At 40.3% G+C, this 19,670-nt stretch overlaps 1 protein-coding gene across 8 annotated transcripts in view; it reads right to left on the bottom strand.

The window, feature by feature from the left end:
- LOC129721825 (uncharacterized) overlaps positions 1-19,670 on the bottom strand; it is a 669,416-nt gene that overhangs the window by 367,815 nt on the left and 281,931 nt on the right. For 6 of the 8 annotated variants that reach the window (XM_055674845.1, XM_055674849.1, XM_055674848.1 and 3 more), the window contains exon 1: positions 11,872-12,015. The exons of the other annotated variants lie outside the window; for them this stretch is intronic. The gene's annotated coding sequence lies outside the window, so the exon portion shown is untranslated. Of the gene's footprint in view, positions 1-11,871; positions 12,016-19,670 lie in introns of those variants that run through there. 8 annotated transcript variants of the gene reach the window in all.

Genomic DNA, 19,670 nt, shown 5'->3' with positions numbered 1-19,670 from the left:
TTTTAGATAGTAATTTTATCTTTCCGATAAAAAAAACTCAAAAAATCCATTTTTTTAATGTAAAAGAAACATTAAAATTAATATTAAAAAAGCTTATTTTCAAGAATTACAAAAAAATACCGAAGCGATGAAGAAATAAAAAAAAAAGTTATATTTTTTCAAAAAAAAAAAAATACAACATGTTTATTTTTGGAAGGACAATATTTTTATCTACAACTTTGCCAAAGGCACTATGTCAATCAAACCAACTGTTACGATTATAAAAATATTTTAATTATCCACAGAGTGCCCAATTATATTATTAGATTAGAGATTAAATTATTTCTTCAGCTAAATCGGTTTATTTGACTGGCATAACTAGTGTCTCTGGTAAGGTTGTAGAAAATAATTTTGTCCTAAAAACCTAAATTAATCCACCTAGCGTTCAGACCCAGCCTTTCTCATTCTAACTTCTATTTGTAAAAATAGATTTACATGAACGCTTCAATCCAATAAATGTATATTCACTCTTTAGGTTCTAAAATATTGATGTTGTAATCTATACATATAAAAATGTAGTCCGGTCTGTCTGTCTGTTTGATCCATATAGGCTCGAAAACTACCGAACCGATCGATGTGAAAATTTGTATGTAGGGGTTTTTGGTCCCGATAAAGGTTCCTATGATAGTTTGAGACCCCTCCCTCTTCTGGAAAGGAAGGGGTCCAATACAAATGAAACATACATTTCTGCACAACTGAAGAACAAACCAAGCAAATGAAACCGAATTTGGCATGTGGATGTTTCAAAGGGTATTAAATATGTCCATGATGGTTCGACGCCCCTCCCTCTTATGGAAGCATATGTTTCTGCACATCTCGCGAACTAATCAACTAAATGGAACCATATTTTGCAGGTGAATGTTTTTAGTGGTAACAAATATGTTCCATAATCGACCAACATTTTGGATTGTAAGATGGCAACTTCCGGTTTCTGGAAAACAGCCAAAAATGGACGATTTCCACCAAATATAATAATATCCGGATAAAGAAAGATACACAGGAGCTAAATTCGACCACAGATACCATTTTGAATTCTAAGATGGCGCTTCCGGTTTCGGAAAAACAGCGGCAAACGACCAAATACCACCCAATATGGGTATTTTCGGAATCGTGATGATGCACTGGAGCCACAAATCGACTTCAGACACCATTATGAATTGTAGGATGGCAACTTGCGGTTTCTGGAAAACAGCCAAAAATGGCCGATTTCCGTCTAACATGAGTATCTCCATATCTAGAATGATACACAGCAGCTGAAATCGACCATAGACCCCATTTTAGATTCTAGGTTGGCGATTTCCGGTTTTAGGGAAACAGCGGAAAATGATCGAATTACACCCAATATGGGTGTTTCTTCAACCAGAATGACGCTCAGAGGCCAGAAATTATCTTAAATACCATTTTGAAATCCAAGATGGCGCCTTCCGGTTTGTGAAAAACAGCCTAAAATAATCAAATACCATCCAATATGAGTATCTCTGGAACCAGAATGATGCAATGAGCTAACAATTGACCTCAAGCACCATTTTGAATCGCTAAATGGCAACTTATAGGAAACAGTCGAAAATGACCAAATAATACTCAACATGGATATTTCTGTAATTGAGATGATGCATAGAAACCAAACATTGACCCTTGACACCATTTTGAATTTAAAGACGACCACTGTTAGTTTCTGGAAAACAACCAAAATAACTAAATACCTCCCAATATGAGAATTTCCGGTGTCAGATTGATGCCAGAAAATCTGCTGAAAATGACCGAATACCACCCAACATGAATATATTCAGAATTAAAGCGATGTACAGAAGTCGAAAGTCGAGGATGTTGTTATTTCGATAAAACCAATCATTTCAAACGATTCGTTATTTGACTTTGATCATATGAGCCGTTGAGAGCAAATGTGGTACATGTGCCATTAAGTAAATTTTTAAGGAGACGCGATAAACGAAAACACTCATATAGTAAATTATTTTCAACAATTTTTTCTAACATAACTGCATTTAATCATTGCTGGAAAGGTTTCAAAAGACGGTGCATGAAAGCATAACGAGTTCTGGTTGGGAAACTTACACAGACTTCAATGGAAAAACATGTACCACTTTTGTTCTATGGGAAAAACAATGATAACCAGAAAACGTTGAGAGCAAAAGTGGTACATGTCCAGTCTAAGCATGAAGGATGCATTATAACTCGCTAATCTTAAAACATAGAACATTCATGTCTTCAGCAGAGTTTTTCAATTGATTGAGTGCTATAGAATGATGATCTGTTTGTTAAGGAATTCTGTCACTTTGTGGCGCTAGTGTATATGTAACAGAAGCCATTTTGAATAATCTAGATCGACTGGGGCCAATTCAAAGGAAAATACCCTGGTATCTTAAGAATTGATATTTGGTCGATAATAACTACACGATTGCCCCAGGTTCAACTTTCGGTAGACTACCGGTTGCCCTCCGGATCCAGAAATACCGTAGAAAAGGAAAACTGAAAATTATTTTGGCTATAACTCTGGTATAAGTTATCAGATCTCGTCTTTACTTTGATATTATGGTATATTTTTGCATGTGATAGTTTCGAAAAAAAAACACGGAAAATACTAGGACCTGTTCATTAAAGCAGACAGTGTATGTAGTTATAGGAGCGACAAAAGAGTGAACTGAAAATATGATACAGCCTTGGAAAAATATACACCTTATCCAGATGGGACTAGGACCTGTTATTCGAAATTAATCTCGTTTACGGTAGCTCCGGATCTTTCGGAGGGCTATCTGATGGTAAATTTGAGTAACATTCTGTCATGAGATCATTTATTTTCGTCTGGGAGTAGTTTAGAAAAAAAGTGGGACTGTTCTTAAAAATTAATCTTTTTTATGGTAGTACCGGTGGTTCGCGTGGTGGCCATCTTGGAGCATATTTCGTTAATAGATCATTTACCTTTTAGACATGGTCTCGAAAAAAAAACAGGAAGCTTTAGGAACACTTTTAAAAATTGACATTTCACGCTAGTTCCGGATCTTTCGGTGAAATCATTTCGTTTCTAGTCAATCCCGCAGAAGCAGTTTCGAAAAAAGTAGGAAGCTCTAGGATCACTTTAGAAAATTGACCTCAATTACGGTATTTCTGGATCTTCCGGAAGGCTATCGGTGGCCTGCCTAAAGCCAAACCTGGGTCCAGTGTGTAAATATATATCTTTATCAAAGACCTCAGAGAGCTATCTTCTAAATTGGCCAGAGCATACGAGGTGATACTGAAATACATAAAACTCTTTCTGTTACAAAATAGTCACGGGTACACTAGCGCCAGGTAGTGAGAAAATTCCAAAACAGACAGATCTTCATCTGAAAGTACTCAATCACTTCACCAACTTTGCTGAAGACATGATTGTTCTATATCCTAAGATCATCGACTTAAAATTCATCTAACATGCACAGACTGGACATGTACCAATTTTGCTTTCAACGAAATGGTGATTATGTTAATTACCAAAAATTGTTCTGGCTATAACTTTGGTTAAGGTTATCAGATCTCGGTTTTTCTTGGATATTCTAGTACGTTATTGCGTTCTGCATCAATTTATGCAAAAACTCCAAAAAGTGTAAAAATGGCACATGTACCACTTTTGCTCTCAACGGCTCATATCCTTTGGCCGATTCGTCAAGCATTTGCAGTCTTTAAGCACATCGCAAGGAATCAATGAATTTGGAACGTTCAAATAGTACAAAACCATATTTAAATTATGTTGAGACCACATATATCAATCAAAGCAGGTATAGTTTTAAATAGCCTTTGAATTTCTTTTCTTTCAAAAACTTTTGAGCCACATATCAAATTGTTATGAAGTTTGTTATTTGTAAGTTTGAGAGATGACTCGTTCGTATGACACTAAAAGCAAAGCCTTGGTGCTACATTCCGATTCGGAACTTGACCTTCTGTTTACTATACACAGACTTCGCAGCCAACCGTTAAGTGTACAGGACAATTGCGGGGCTAGCGCTACGATCCTACTGACACTAACAGTCTCTCCCGAGACAAGACTCGAACCTACGACGACCGGCTTGTTAGGCCAGCATCGTACCTCGAGACCAGCTGGGGAGGTATGACACTGGTTATGCTTAAATAAGTCATGTAATCTTTGAAATAATAGACTATCGTTGTTTTATTAACAATTTAATACATAACGGTGGCTTAAGTTCAATCATAATCAAATGAAATGGGAAAGTATAGGGCAGCCAAACATTGAAACCACGAGTTCAATCATAATTCATCAGTTAACCCTGAGCTAGCCCGCTCATCTGATAATAATATTGATCAAATCGGTTGTGTAGTTTCTGAGATAATGAAGCTTCGTGATTTTCACATTTTGGTACTTTACAGACGAAATTATAGTCCGATTACAGTAAAATTCAATAGGGTGTTATGAGGCAGCTCGACTTATTAGTTGACACTAATTTTGTGGAAATCGGGTCAGCCATCTCTGAGAAAATTGAGTGAGTTCAAGTAGTCTTCGGAATATGTTCCTTTTCATAGCTGGATTTCACCTTTTTTAACATAACAGGCAAAGTAATAGTGCGATTGCAAAACAAATCAATAGGGTCTTATGGGGCAACTAGACCTTCCATTTGAGACTGATTTTATGACAATCGGTTCAGCCATCTCTGAGAAACATGAGTGAGATTAAGTAGTCTTCAAAACACTGTAACGGGGTTACAAAAATACATCTATGCTTAAGAATATGGCAGGAAAGACCCAAAAAAATTAAGTCGGTACAAACGGTTATTTTTAAATTCAAATTGTCGGAGTAAATGGTTAATACCCCTTAAGCTCTCTAGGGTGACAAAACGCAGTCGCTCGATAAAAGATTTTATTCAGCAACGCATGAAATGTTCTCGACCAATCAACAACGGACACGAGTTGCGTGGATAAAAGCTAAAAAGCTATGTAAAAAAAATAAAAGCTTATTGTGGGACATTTCCGTTTGAGTCGCACGTCAAAACGGTTCACAGTCCGATCCTGTAAAACGGACAGAGTACCAGAAAAATTAATGTAACATAGAAGATTGAGAGTGCTGAAAAACATCACAAAAAAAAAGCAGTTAGAGAAGAAGAGAAAAAAAAATCGAAAAGCGTGAAAAATTTGTTAACGGGGAAAAGATCTCGAATAGTCCAGGTATTCTTCGAACGAAGGATTCGGTTGGGGCTTACAAAATCACGGCAGCCGCCCGCTCCCTTCACGTGCAATTCGTGTTCATAACCTCGCAATCTGGTTAGATCGGAAGAACTACCGGGTGACGTGTAGTTGACAAGATCTTGGAGACGGAATAAAGCAAGATTGTCAAACCGGGCTGTTCAGTAACAAAAAATCAACCAAAGTGACGACCAGTGTCGTGGGAAGCTATACTACGGGTACTGCCAGCCTCCCGCCCGCAGCCAGATATAGATTGTCGCATCTGTGCGCCCCCCGACCGCATCAAGTAGTTTCATCGACCACCCACGGCTGTACCTACGCGCATCGCCAACATCGTTCACCCGAATCCCGCTAGCGTGGATGAACCAGCATCACCCCACGTCGAAACGAAGACCGAGGTGAGAAAAACACGAAAAAGTTCAGGTCCAAGAAAACCACCAAAAGTAGAACTTTAGGCGTATAGGTCAATGGAGCGTTGATTAAAAATGGGAAATTATCATGTATAAGTTTTTATTTGATTTCGGTGCGCGTTCCTTAGAATGGAGTAACTTTCAGTAGGTCTGTTGTTAGTTGGTTAGTCAGATGAGTGCCGTTCGGAATAAACAACCCTAGAGTCTCACCGGGCTTTTAACCATTGCGGCTTCGCGGCAGTTTTCCCTGCCTGGCGCATAAGCGAAGTCTGTTGCTATCCTCCCACGCACGTTACATTTGGCGCCCAACAAATGGGTTTACGCGAAAGTTTGATATATTTTTGGAACGTCTAACATTTATCTTGATTCATTCGGCGTATTTCGAATTAAGAAAGGTTGGAACCAGTTATTATTTATGTAGGAGTATTTCATGAAATTTACTTTGGTAAAACATCGTGGATATGAATTTGGAGATGTGGAGATGAATTTAGTTTTTTTCCCTTTGCGAGTTTCTATAAATAAGCTTAAACACTACATAAAAATTTGAATTAACATAGAGTATAAGTAGAATACACAACTAGTGGAACTAATTAGATGAAATGGCACAAATTGATGAAAATGTACACTTTATATGGGTAAACCCAACACATTTGACCCCTGATGAATTGGAGTATGAGCTAAAAATTAGATGTCTGAATTCGTCAGGAATGGCAATCGAAGCACTTCAACATACATTTTACAGAGAACAAAAAAAAAGAAGAACGAATACCAAGACAGTTAGTATCAAAGAGAACGATACTACAGGAGGTGAATTTGATCCAGGCAAAGTTAATGATAATTAGACAGGGACTAGAGGTGACATATGACGAACAGTTAATTAGCAGATTAAAACATCTATACTTACGCGCTCAAAGATCAGCAGCGTTAGACGCGTTACAAATTCAAATAAGAGAGGGAGTTTTAGACGAAATCGATATGCTAATAGATCTTTTTGGCAAGGAAACAGATACAATAAATCGAAGTGATAGTTCATCGACAAAAAGGGGATCTATTATGTCAGCACAGGCAACGAGAGAAATAGGAAGAATTGTTGAAGAGGTATTGTCAAGCAAGCTGGAAACTATGATGAACCAGCTATCTCAAAAACTCTCAAGACAGCAGCCATCAAATGAGCCCAAACAGACCACAGCTTTCCCTAGTCTTTTCCATAGCATTTCAGAAGTGGCCAACAAAAGAGTGATGGTGAATAACTACGAGCAAGGTAACGTAAGGACACAAATGAACAATTCCGTAGGTTTCAATCCAGCTGTGGATTACGAAGCTCCAATACAACAGCAGCCGATACCGAACACAACACAACGAAATAACCATTTAGGAGGACCCAGGGAACAGCCGTCACCACGTGCACCAGAGACTCACGGAAACAGAGACTCACGGTTCTCTAAAATATCGGTAGATAAGTGGCCGGTGAGATTCAGTGGCGAACCTAGAGGACCATCGGTAGAAGAGTTTCTTAAGAGAGTCGAAACATTAGCAAACAACAACAGAACAACAGAAGCCGAATTATTGGGGCAGGTGAATTTTTTACTGAAATCTGATTCTATAGCAGAGGAGTGGTACTACACCTACAGTAACAGATTCACATCATGGCAAATTTTCAAGTACATGCTAAAGTTGCGCTTCGGAGTACCAAACACGGACAGAGTAACGGATAAGCAGATTCGGGAGAGAAAGCAACAGCCAAACGAAACATTTATTGCGTTCGTTTCGGAAGTTGAGCGATTATGCCAAAAGTTGTCGAAACCAATGGACGAAAATCAATGTGCAACATTATTATGGAAAATATGAGAGATAGCTATCGTCCACACTTGGCGTTCATAAACATGGAACAATTGACGCTAGATGCTCTAACAAGCCTGTGCTTCGATTTAGACAAAGCATGCTACCATAATTATAGCCAGAACAGACGACCGTTCAACGTGTGCAATGTGGAAGAAAACAACGAGAACGATGAATACCTAGAACACAGCGAGGAAATTAATGCGGTTAGATCCTTTCGAAATCGATCACAAAAAGAATCCAAAAACGAGCAGAAAGGAGGAATAGAGCAAAGAGAATTTCAGCAGAAGAATATCCTTTGCTGGAATTGCCGCCAATTTGGGCACTTTTGGAGAGATTGCGCTAAACAGAAGCAAATTTTCTGCCACGTTTGCGGACATACTAAAGTTGTCATTAATACATGTCCTAACAACCATCGAATCCGACAGCCGGAAGAAAAAAACGACATAAGGGAAAGGTCATAGGGAGGGACACTTTCCAGTCGAATAAACAGTCTCCCAATGAATTAGCTAGTACTGTAAGGTATAACGAGCTGCGCAACATAAATGGGCAAATGAAAGTCAATGTAAGATCGAACAAATGTCCCCATATTGTGGTTACCATTTTAGGAACAGATATGATAGCGTTATTAGATTCAGGTGCGGCCATAAGCATAATAAGCGATGAGAGGATAATACGACAGCATAATTTTGTAACTAAACCAACGAATTTGAAAATTAGAACCGCTGATGAAACCGAACACACAGGAGTGGGCTTGCTCCACATACCGTACACTTTCGGAGGAGTAACGAAAATAGTCCCTACTCTGTACGTACCGCAAATAGCGAGACGATTAATCTTAGGTGTCGACTTCTGGAAAGCATTTGATATTGAGCCAGCAGTCAGAAACGGTACAAATTGGGTACCACTACCTCTCAACATAGATCGCATCGCTTTGAACATGGCTTCGGAATACTTTGCAGAAAGCGAAGAAGAGATAAACTTAATTTTAGAGCCCGCGGGAACAACACTCCTGGATGGTGTACAGAACGAGGACGAATCACTGGAAATACCATCGGTCGAGACTCCTGTAGAATGAAAAGATGAAGATATTCAAACCGAGCACCAGCTAACGGGCGAACAACGTGCTAAATTGCTTACGGCTTTAAAACTATTTAAAACATCAAAATTAGGTCGCACGAGTCTAATACGACATAAAATCGACTTGATAGAGGGTGCAACACCAAAAAGACCACCAAGGTATAGGACATCACCGGCTATGCAGAAAGAAATCCAGAAGGAAATCGACCGAATGCTAGAGCTAGATGTTATTGAGGAATCGTATTCGGACTGGTGCAATCCATTGCTGCCAGTTAAAAAACGATCTGGAGAATGGAGAATATGCTTGGATTGTCGTAGCATTGATAAGGCCACCAAAAATGAAGCATACCCGCTGCCGGACATACAGGCAATACTGGGTAGAATCCAAAAAGCAAAGTTCTTCTCCGTTATAGACCTTTCAAAAGCCTACTGGCAGATCCCTTTGGATGAAAACAGTCGCAACTACACATCGTTTCGATCAGGAAGGAAGTTGTACCGATTCAAGGTTATGCCCTTCGGGTTGAAAGGTGAACCAATGACACAAACAAAACTTATGCACAAAGTTATCGGATTCGATTTAGAACCGTGGGTATTTGTATATATGGACGACATAGTCGTGATGTCGAATACACTGGAAGAGCACGTTCAATTAATCGAAAGAGTAGCGACACGCTTAGCGAAGGCGGAACTAACAATAAGCTTGGAGAAATCAAAAATATGCCAGAAGAAAGTGAACTACCTAGGCTATGTTCTATCAGAGGAAGGGCTATCCATTGACAGCGACAAACTAGAACCTATACTAAGCTATCCCGTCCCTAAAACAGTTAGAGAAATTCGCAGTCTGATAGGAATGGTTGGTTTTTTTAAGCAGTTCATCCCAAACTATAGCGAGCTGCTATCACCGATCACAGATCTCCTGAAAACGAAAAATACTAAAATAGTTTGGACACAAGAAGCGGACATCGCTTTCAACCGAATGAAAGAATTACTTACATCACCACCCATTCTTGCCCACCCGGATTTTTCTACTCAGTTTATAATTGAGTCTGATGCGTCTGCGCATGCAGTTGGTGCAGTACTGCTGCAAATCCAAGAAGAGGTTCGCAGATCCATTGCCTTCTATTCAAAAAAATTGTCAGCAGCTCAACAGAAATATTCAGCAACAGAACGGGAATGCCTTGGTGTCATACTGGCCATCGAACGCTTCCGTCAGTATGTGGAAGGATCAATATTTAAAGTAATTACAGACGCTCAATCCTTACGCTGGTTGAATTTAGTTAGTGTCGAGGGTAACTCGGCCAGATTAGTTCGCTGGGCAGTACGACTGCAACAATACGACTTTGAACTAGAATACAGAAAAGGACGATTGAATGTTGTGGCAGATGCATTGTCCAGGATCGAAACGATAGACCTGTTCAACGCGGATCTGGATTACGAAAAGCTTAAAAAGGACATCGAAAAACAACCAGAAAAATTCAAAGACTTCAAAGTGAAGAGCGGCCGGATATTCAAGTACCTGCCGGAGAAAGGAAGCGCAGACCCTAGGTTTGAATGGAAATACTATCTGCCAAAGCATGAAAGAATACAGGTTCTTGAATCAGAACACGAGGTGGCACACTTGGGTTCTGAGAAAACACTAAAAAAACTGCAGGAGAAATATTATTGGCCGAGAATGAGTACGGAAATTAAACGCTATTGTGCCGCATGCGAAATATGTAAAATGTCCAAACACCCAAACATAAACAAAACTCCTCTTATGGGTCGTCAAAAATTAGCTAGCATGCCATGGCAGGTTATATCAGTGGACTACGTTGGACCGTTTCCCAAAAGTAAGCAAGGCAATACCGTGCTTCTGGTCAGCACTGACCTGTTTTCGAAATTTGTAGTAATACAGCCGATGCGAGAAGCTAAAACTGTTTCACTAATAAAATTCATGGAAAACATGATATTCTTACAATTCAGCGTTCCCGAAATAATAATTTCGGATAACGGTCCTCAGTTTAAGTCAGCACTATTTGCCTCTCTTCTTAAGCGGTACAAGGTGACTCATTGGCGAAATGCAAATTATCATCCAGCGAACAATCCTACAGAGCGAGTGAAGAGAGTAATAAACGCGGCTATCAGAGCACACCTGAAAGAAGACCAAACAGAGTGGGACGCAAACATACACAAGATTGCTATGGGGATTCGAACAGCATGTCATGAGTCAACTGAATTCACCCCATACTTTGTAAACTACGGGCGAAACTACATAAGTAGCGGGGAAGAATACAAATATATAAGGGATGCGGATCAAGAAATTGATTATGACCCAAAGGAATTAAACCAGGAACTAAAGACGATATTCACGAAGGTAGAAGAGAATTTAAAAAAAGCGTACCATCGTTATGAAAAATACTATAATTTAAAAGCTAAAACAAATCTGCCAGAAATTACAGTAGGTGAAACGGTATTAAAAAAATCACCTCCAATCAAACAAACTAAAAAAATTCAACGCGAAGCTAGGAAAAATATATTCACCTGCAAAAGTAGTTGCCAAAATAGGATCAAACTGTTACAAATTGGTAGACGATAAAGGAAATAATATAGGGGTTTACAAGCGCGCAGATCTCATCAAAAATTAGCAAAAAAAAAAAAAGTTTAACGAGCTATGGAAATGACCTAATGGCATTTCACGAATCAAACAAAACATAAAACAAAAATACGCTTGCGGTTAATTTCACATTAGTAGAAGCTATCGGAGAATAATGATACAGCAACAGGATACATTAACCTCTAGAGCCAGGAAAGCCCTCTTTAAACATCCTAAAGTCCACGGCGGACAAAGAAGGGTCAGTACTATGAGTACTATGGAGAGCAGTGAGAATCTGAAAGAGCCCAAATGATGATCAGGCTATGGCTCGCAGGATTAGGTTGTGCGCACTGTCATTATTCACTGCGAGTAATCCTAACCACTAGCATAGTAGGAATAGTTAGAGTATCAAAAAAAAAAAACCAATCGGCATTCGTTTACGGAAATACAGCTATGTCAACAAACAAAATCTGCAAAGAAAAAAAAACAATGAGCAACTCGGTTTGCGCAACAATAACACCACCTAGTTGGTTTAACGTTAGAAGATAGATATAATAGATTAGGATTTTATAGGAAAAGTAGTATAGTAGAATGAAGAATAAAATGAGGATTCGTACAGTAGGAGAAGCAAGAAACATTACATTAGATATTCGATAGAACAGCGGGAAGTTTGTAAAATGAGCCTATTATCCAGACGTACAAATCACACTCCAATGATCCGGTATCAACAAACGATATACTTACTGCATTTTCAGAAATAGAAAGAGCTGCTAAGTTTTAGGTTAAATAACGAAACATTGTAACACAAATTAATAGCCATGATCATCCAATAGTTCCATCCAGTTGCTCCATACAAAACTGTCAAAAGCCAAACAGAATACGGCACGCATGACTTTTCACAAAGTTCATTCGCGTTGCTGTCGAAATCAATAAAGCAAATGTTGAACCACCTGCGCATGCTGTCAGTTAAGAGTCGAGCCGGAGTAGAGATGAAATCAGTCGAAATATTTTGACGTTTTTTTGTTTATGCATTAGCGGAAAATAGTAAGTTGAGATATATTTTGATATCTGTCCCAGAAGTTTCGGGACGTATATAAGATGAAATTTGATGTCAGTCGAAAATTTATCTTTGACGTATACGGAAAAAGTAAGAGGTTAAGTTAGTAGTCAAGCCAGTGTTGACATTTAATTAAGCGCAGACTTTGCCAAGGTGGTCATAAATATCTCCTACTCCAAAACCATTAACACATAACTAGAAAAAAAAATAGTATTTAAAAATCAAATGGATAATAGGTAGTTCTGTAGAAAGAATAATTTGAAGTTAAAAAAAAATAAATTTCCTTAGAACAAGTTTTAAGAAAATATTTTTTTTTTGTTTGAGTTGAGGAAAGGGTAACGGGGTTACAAAAATACATCTATGCTTAAAAATATGGCAGGAAAGACCCAAAAAAATTAAGTCGGTACAAACGGTTATTTTTAAATTCAAATTGTCGGAGTAAATGGTTAATACCCCTTAAGCTCTCTAGGGTGACAAAACGCAGTCGCTCGATAAAAGATTTTATTCAGCAACGCATGAAATGTTCTCGACCAATCAACAACGGACACGAGTTGCGTGGATAAAAGCTAAAAAGCTATGTAAAAAAAAATAAAAGCTTATTGTGGGACATTTCCGTTTGAGTCGCACGTTAAAACGGTTCACAGTCCGATCCTGTAAAACGGACAGAGTACCAGAAAAATTAATGTAACATAGAAGATTGAGAGTGCTGAAAAACATCACAAAAAAAAGCAGTTAGAGAAGAAGAGAAAAAAAAATCGAAAAGCGTGAAGAATTTGTTAACGGGGAAAAGATCTCGAATAGTCCAGGTATTCTTCGAACGAAGGATTCGGTTGGGGCTTACAAAATCACGGCAGCCGCCCGCTCCCTTCACGTGCAATTCGTGTTCATAACCTCGCAATCTGGTTAGATCGAAAGAACTACCGTGACGTGTAGTTGACAAGATCTTGGAGACGGAATAAAGCAAAATTGTCAAACCGGGCTGTTCAGTAACAAAAAATCAACCAACGTGACGACCAGTGTCGTGGGAAGCTATACTACGGGTACTGCCAGCCTCCCGCCCGCAGCCAGATATAGATTGTCGCATCTGTGCGCCCCCCGACCGCATCAAGTAGTTTCATCGACCACCCACGGCTGTACCTACGCGCATCGCCAACATCGTTCACCCGAATCCCGCTAGCGTGGATGAACCAGCATCACCCCACGTCGAAACGAAGACCGAGGTGAGAAAAACACGAAAAAGTTCAGGTCCAAGAAATCCACCAAAAGTAGAACTTTAGGCGTATAGGTCAATGGAGCGTTGATTAAAAATGGGAAATTATCATGTATAAGTTTTTATTTGATTTCGGTGCGCGTTCCTTAGAATGGAGTAACTTTCAGTAGGTCTGTTGTTAGTTGGTTAGTCAGATGAGTGCCGTTCGGAATAAACAACCCTAGAATCTCACCGGGCTTTTAACCATTGCGGCTTCGCGGCAGTTTTCCCTGCCTGGCGCAAAAGCGAAGTCTGTTGCTATCCTCCCACGCACGTTACAACACGTTTCTTGTCATAACTTTTGAACCACAAGTTCAATCTTTATGAAATTCGAAAGTAAAGGGTATTTCAGGTAGCCCAATCATTTAAAATCAATTATGTTCAAATCGGTTGTGTGGATTTCGAGATAATGATGCTTCATGATTTTTACATTTTGATTCATAACCTCTAAACTAAAAATCCGATTACAATAAAATTTTATAGGGTCTTATGGGACAACGAGACCTTTCATTTGCAATTAATTTCATGAAAATTGGTTCAGCCATCTCTGAGAAAAGTGAGTGAGAATAAAAATCTGCACATACACACACACATTGTGACGTCACACCCTGCGAAGAACCCAATGCTCCGTCACGAGCCTTATAATTAGAGTTTAATTTTGTTCCTAAGAGGGCATAGCCTTCTGCTATGCTTTAGTCAGGCGAAACATTTGGTTCCCTTGACAGAGGACCGCGAACGGCTCTGTCAACACTCTATGTATCAACAGATTATGCCACAGGTGGCAAAGAACTTCGCGCAGCCTTCTGCTGTGCCACCGGCAAACAAACTCAACCAAAATAAACAATTTTTGTGTTGTAAACAAAACGCCGCCCGTACTTTAGCAGTACTAGATTAGGTTAAGAGATTAGTAAGGTAAACAGAGAGTGGAGAAAGTCTCTCTTTCTGAGTTACCGGTAGGGTATATTTAAGTAGTGATGTACGAAAATAAAGTCAGTTAGTCCACGTTAATCTGTGTGTATTTATTCCGCGCCAATTGCGCGTAAAGGGTTTTCTGGAGAAAGTCCTGGTAGGTTATACCCTACATGAGTGGTGACAGCGCGTGGTCTTTTCTGCGCCATTAAATCTTTTCTTTAATCTTCGGACGTATCTCGGAAGTCAGACGCGGTCGTAAACTCGGTCGTAGTAATCACGCTAAGGGAGCAAAAAGAAAAAGTAGTGGTTTAAATATCTGTGGTTCAGTGAAAAATGAAATAGTTTTTCGGAGTTTTAATCCAAGTAGTGCTCGCGGAGGAAAAAGAGTGTGTTATTTAAAAAAAAAAAGGAAAAAAAGAGAACTGAAGAAAAAGTACTTAACGATTTATCGAGGTCAGCAGCTTGGAAAGTAGTGCTGCTAGTGAAAGAGAAAAAAAAAGAAAAACGAAAATCGAGAAAAGACGTTGACAAAAAGTGTTCTCTTTTCTCGCTTTTTGCATGGAAGTGAACTGAGTTGGTGGCAAACCCAAGCGAGTGACATTCGTATGCGGGGAAAAGGTGCTGTGTTTTGCTGCTGAAGACGACTTGTAAAGTGCGATCGTTTTTTTTTTTTTTCATTTAAGTGTCAGTTTCGACGTTGGCAGATATTCGATTGTCGTATTAAGAAGGTGCCGAAGTTACGTAGTGGAAATTGAAGTCAACAACGATGACCGGCCCTGTGTCAAGGATACTCGGGTGAGTGAGTCATTTCCTTTTTTATTAGGCGGCATATTGCAAAAGCAGAATAGGTGTTAGACGGTTATGACCATAAATGTCAAGATTAAAAGAGCTTAAGGATTATGTCTACCAGGAGTACCATAATCTGAGCAATAACATAAACAGGCCGAGAACGCGGGCGGCAGTCGCTAATAGAAGAAAATTATTAAGCGACGCTTTAAACGACTTTTCGGAAATTTTAAAAGAGTATGAAAATTCGAATTTAACGCCAGAACATTGGAATAGATTAACAGATCAGTACACACTTGTTCAATCGAAAGTGTGTCTGGCATTGAAAATCTTAAATAACTCGGCGATTGTTCCTGAGCCAAACAGAAATAGAAGATTATCAGAAAATTGTCTTGAGTTTGAGACATCAGATCTTGCAGAAGATCAGTTGGCGAACTTAGAGCGATCGGTGATTTTTGAAGATCCCCCGCTTTCATCGACCCTTGTAGAAACTCAGGAATCAGGGGAGGAGAAGCACAACGGAGAGCGCGGAAACCGCGCAAGCGCACTTGAACAATTAGAAAAATTAGAAGAAGAATTTGTTAAAAAAAGCCTCCAAATCAGCGAGGTAGAAATTCAAGACACACCCAGTTTTGGGGATCATATCGAAAATTTAAAAAACATATTCTGTAGAAGCAGTTTTATTATCGGGAAACAACTAAATAAAATAAATATGAGCCGAACGGCAGATTACGTTTTCCCGAAGGCGGATGCACTGCAATGCATCCCAGAATTCAGGGGACACAAAGATGAACTGGAAGCGTTCCTATACCATGTTCAGCATTTCGCAGACGAAATCCCAGAAAACGGGTCACACAGTGCACTAATTTATGTAGTCCTACTAAAACTAAAAGGCAAAGCAGCGGCAGTTTTGCCTCGGATCAAGGCGGAGAGCTGGCCAGAGGTCAAACGCAACTTGATCAAAGAATTCGGTTCCATTGAGAACATCGAGTCGGTAATAAAACGGATCGAAACGCTACGACAGGAACCGAGCGAAGATTACAGCGCATATAAAAGGAGAACGATAGAGATAAAAGAATTGCTGGATACATTTGAAAAGAATCAGGAGGGCGCAGCGGGTTCTGCAATGGAAAGAAGCCTCAGGATTCATTTTATTGGGGGTTTGCGGAATTCACATCTGAAGTTAATGGCGGGAGGAAATAAGAAATTGAGCTTAGACGAGCTGCTGGACCTACTGGAGGAACGAGGGGAGGAATGCGAACAACTCGCGGATGTAGAAAACAGACTACGCTGTTTGGATCTACTGGAGCAAGAGAAAGAGAGAGGCGGTAGGCGCAGGCAACCGAATGGGACAGGTAGTAACACCCAAGGAGGAGGCCGGGATGGTTTCAACGGAGCCGGGAGCTCGCAGAACAGGGGCAATGAGCGATTTAGCAATCGCCAGCGGCAGATCAATTATACACGAAATAACGAGGCCCAAGATTACAGACAGCAGCCAGGTGGGAACAGTAGCAGCACCAACAACTACAATTACAATAACAATCGTAACTACAGGGAAAACGCTAATAGGGGAAACGAGCGACAACAAAATAACGGGAACTACGGAAGCCAGTCAGGGGGCGGCTGGCCTAATCAGGGTAGAAACCTTGACAGCAACCAAACCAACCAACATAATAATAACGATCGCTACCGAGGTTCACAGGGAGCGCGTTGGAACGGGTACATACACCAAACCGAATCACAAGATTGGCGGGTTGCCGCTCGGAATAACAACCAGCAAAGCAATCGAAATAGTTACAATAATGATGGGTATGACAACAATCGATATAATGACCGCCAGTATCACCACCATGATGATGGTTTTAATTACGGCAACAATAGAGGAAGATCTCCCGGGCGCGGAAATTACAATAATAATAATGGTAGATATAATGATGCGTACGATCGCCAATTTCGAAGCCGAGGCTACGAGCGCTACCAACAATCAAAAAACTAGGTCGCCGGGGGCCCGACGGCAACGCCAGCCGGGCACCCCGACCGATGAATAGAAATAATTTTGTAAGGAACAAATTTAACAAACCGGTCGAGAACATTTCTTCCAATGTTGGAAATGAGCACGATATTTTTCGAAATTATTCCAGGTGGAGTGACGATGAGACGCACGGTCGTTCACAATATGTGTTAAGTATAAATCAGCCCAATGGAGGGGCGAAGAACTCGGGGAACGAAAATAATGGGATAAAGGACCCGTTTGCGAAAGAATACTTTAGCGATGATTTCGCGGAATTATGCCAGGACGTCGATTGGCGGAGAATCACTGACGAGCCCAGCCACATAGAGATAACGGACTGGAGAACAGCATGTAACCACATACGGGACAATAGTGCCTGTGTGGCTAAGCGAGTCTACTTTGACACCAGCCGGCGGCTTATGATTACACTGCTGGCAAAACAAAATGTGCAGCAAACGCTGAACTTGATTTTGGACACAGGCGCGTGCGCGAATATGTTAAGCATGCATGTTGCAGAGAAATTGAATGTGCATATAAACAGACAAGACACAAACACTTTTGAGACATTGGTCGCGGGATCGTGCGAACCTTAGGAACGGTTATCCTGGATTTGTTAGTCGGGAACTTTTTAATTCCGGCAGAGTTTCACCTGATGAACGGTTTACCGGCGGACGGCATAATCGGGGTAGAATTTTTGAAAAAACACACCCTCCAGATAGAGAATAACTTCGACTATATTGTGTTTAAAAAACACGGCAATAGGGGTCCGGATAGTTTGGGCCCATGGAGCGTGCCTAGAGAGGAAGCCCTTAGTCGGCATGTGTTTTTAGCAGCAAGACATAGAGTCATGGTGCAAAGCCAACTAAGAAACAACATCGTTAATGAGAATGCCACAGCCTGCGTGGAACCTAGAGAAGGTCCCAACATAGGGGGAGAAATACCCCATACGTATGAGGGGCCGAAGGACACACCTCGTGACAGGGAAAATACGATAATGACCGAGTTAGATCTTAACTCTAGGCTAGATTATGACCTATTAGAACATAAACTAACACCAGAGTCAAAAGGAAATGCAAGAATTGAAAAACTACGGCAAGTGCTGAATTTGGCGCACTTGCCTGATAGAGAATTCAGGACAGTGAAGAATATGGTCGAGAGCTATGCGGATATATTCTTTTTCAAGGGCGACAAGTTAACTACTACTGACGCCGCCGTACACACGATAGAAACTTCATCGGAGGTGCCTATCAATAAACGACAATATAGATTTCCGGAGGCCACGAAACGACACATTAATAAAGAAATCGAGGAAATGAGGGTGCAGGGAATTATTAGACCCAGCACTAGTCCCTGGAATGCACCGGTGTTATGTGTACCAAAGAAACCGGATGCTGACGGTAATAAAAGATACAGAATTGTGGTAGACTTTAGATCATTGAACGAAGTTACCAAGCCGTTTGTATACCCAATACCTCTTATAAATGAGATATTGGATAATGTTGGAGGAGCAAAATATTTCTCCTCAATTGATTTAAAATCGGGGTTCTATCAAGTCCCGATAGACCGCCGAGATGCGGCTGAGACGGCGTTTTCCACTCCCAAAGGCCACTTCGAATTTACACGGATGCCGATGGGGTTAAAGAACAGCCCCTCAACATTCCAAAAACTTATGAATACTGTTCTCTTTGAGATAGGGGACGTGAAAGCTTTTGTCTACCTCGATGATATTATAGTTTTCGGTGACACTATCACCGACCATAATGATAACTTGCGAAAAGTATTACAAGCTTTGCGCAAACATAACTTAAAAATAGAACCATCAAAGTGTCAGTTTTTGAAAAAGGAACTGGAGTATTTGGGTCATGTCGTTAGTGAAGAAGGCATAAAACCCACCAATGCAAATATTAAGGCCATTCAAAGCCTTAAGCCACCCACAAACGTAAAAGGTATAAGGTCATTTCTGGGAACAGTAAATTTTTACGGGAAGTTTATCCCCAACATCGCGGAGAAGCGCAAGCCGCTGAATGATTTGTTGAAGAAAGACGCTAAATTTGTGTGGGGAAAAGAATGTCAGGAAGCGTTCGAATTCCTTAGAAACGCGCTGATTACAGAGCCAGTCTTAGTCCGGCCAGATTATCAAGACACTTTTGTTATTACGACAGACGCTAGCAATTATGCTATTGGAGCCGTCCTGTCGAATGAAAAATCCATGCACCGGCCGATCGCGTTCGCGAGTCGTGCACTTGTAGGTGCAGAGACCAGATATCATATCATAGAAAAGGAACTATTGGCGATTGTATGGGCCATAGAATATTTCAAACATTACATTTTTGGTCAAAGGTTTATCGTTTACACAGACCACAGACCACTTATAGCGATTTGGAGGCTCAAAGAGACATCTCCAACGCTGACAAGATTGAGACTAAAGTTGCAGGGTTTGGAATGCAGCATCAGGTATAAACAAGGTAGCGAAAATATAGTCGCCGATTTTTTGTCACGTTTATCAGATGGGACGTGTCAGGGGCAAG

This window comes from Wyeomyia smithii, chromosome 2, assembly GCF_029784165.1.
Source record: "Wyeomyia smithii strain HCP4-BCI-WySm-NY-G18 chromosome 2, ASM2978416v1, whole genome shotgun sequence".
Classification (NCBI taxonomy): Eukaryota; Metazoa; Arthropoda; class Insecta; order Diptera; family Culicidae; genus Wyeomyia; species Wyeomyia smithii.
The sequence above is the reverse complement of the archived record's forward strand: the minus strand, read 5'-3'. Positions and strand labels throughout refer to the sequence as shown.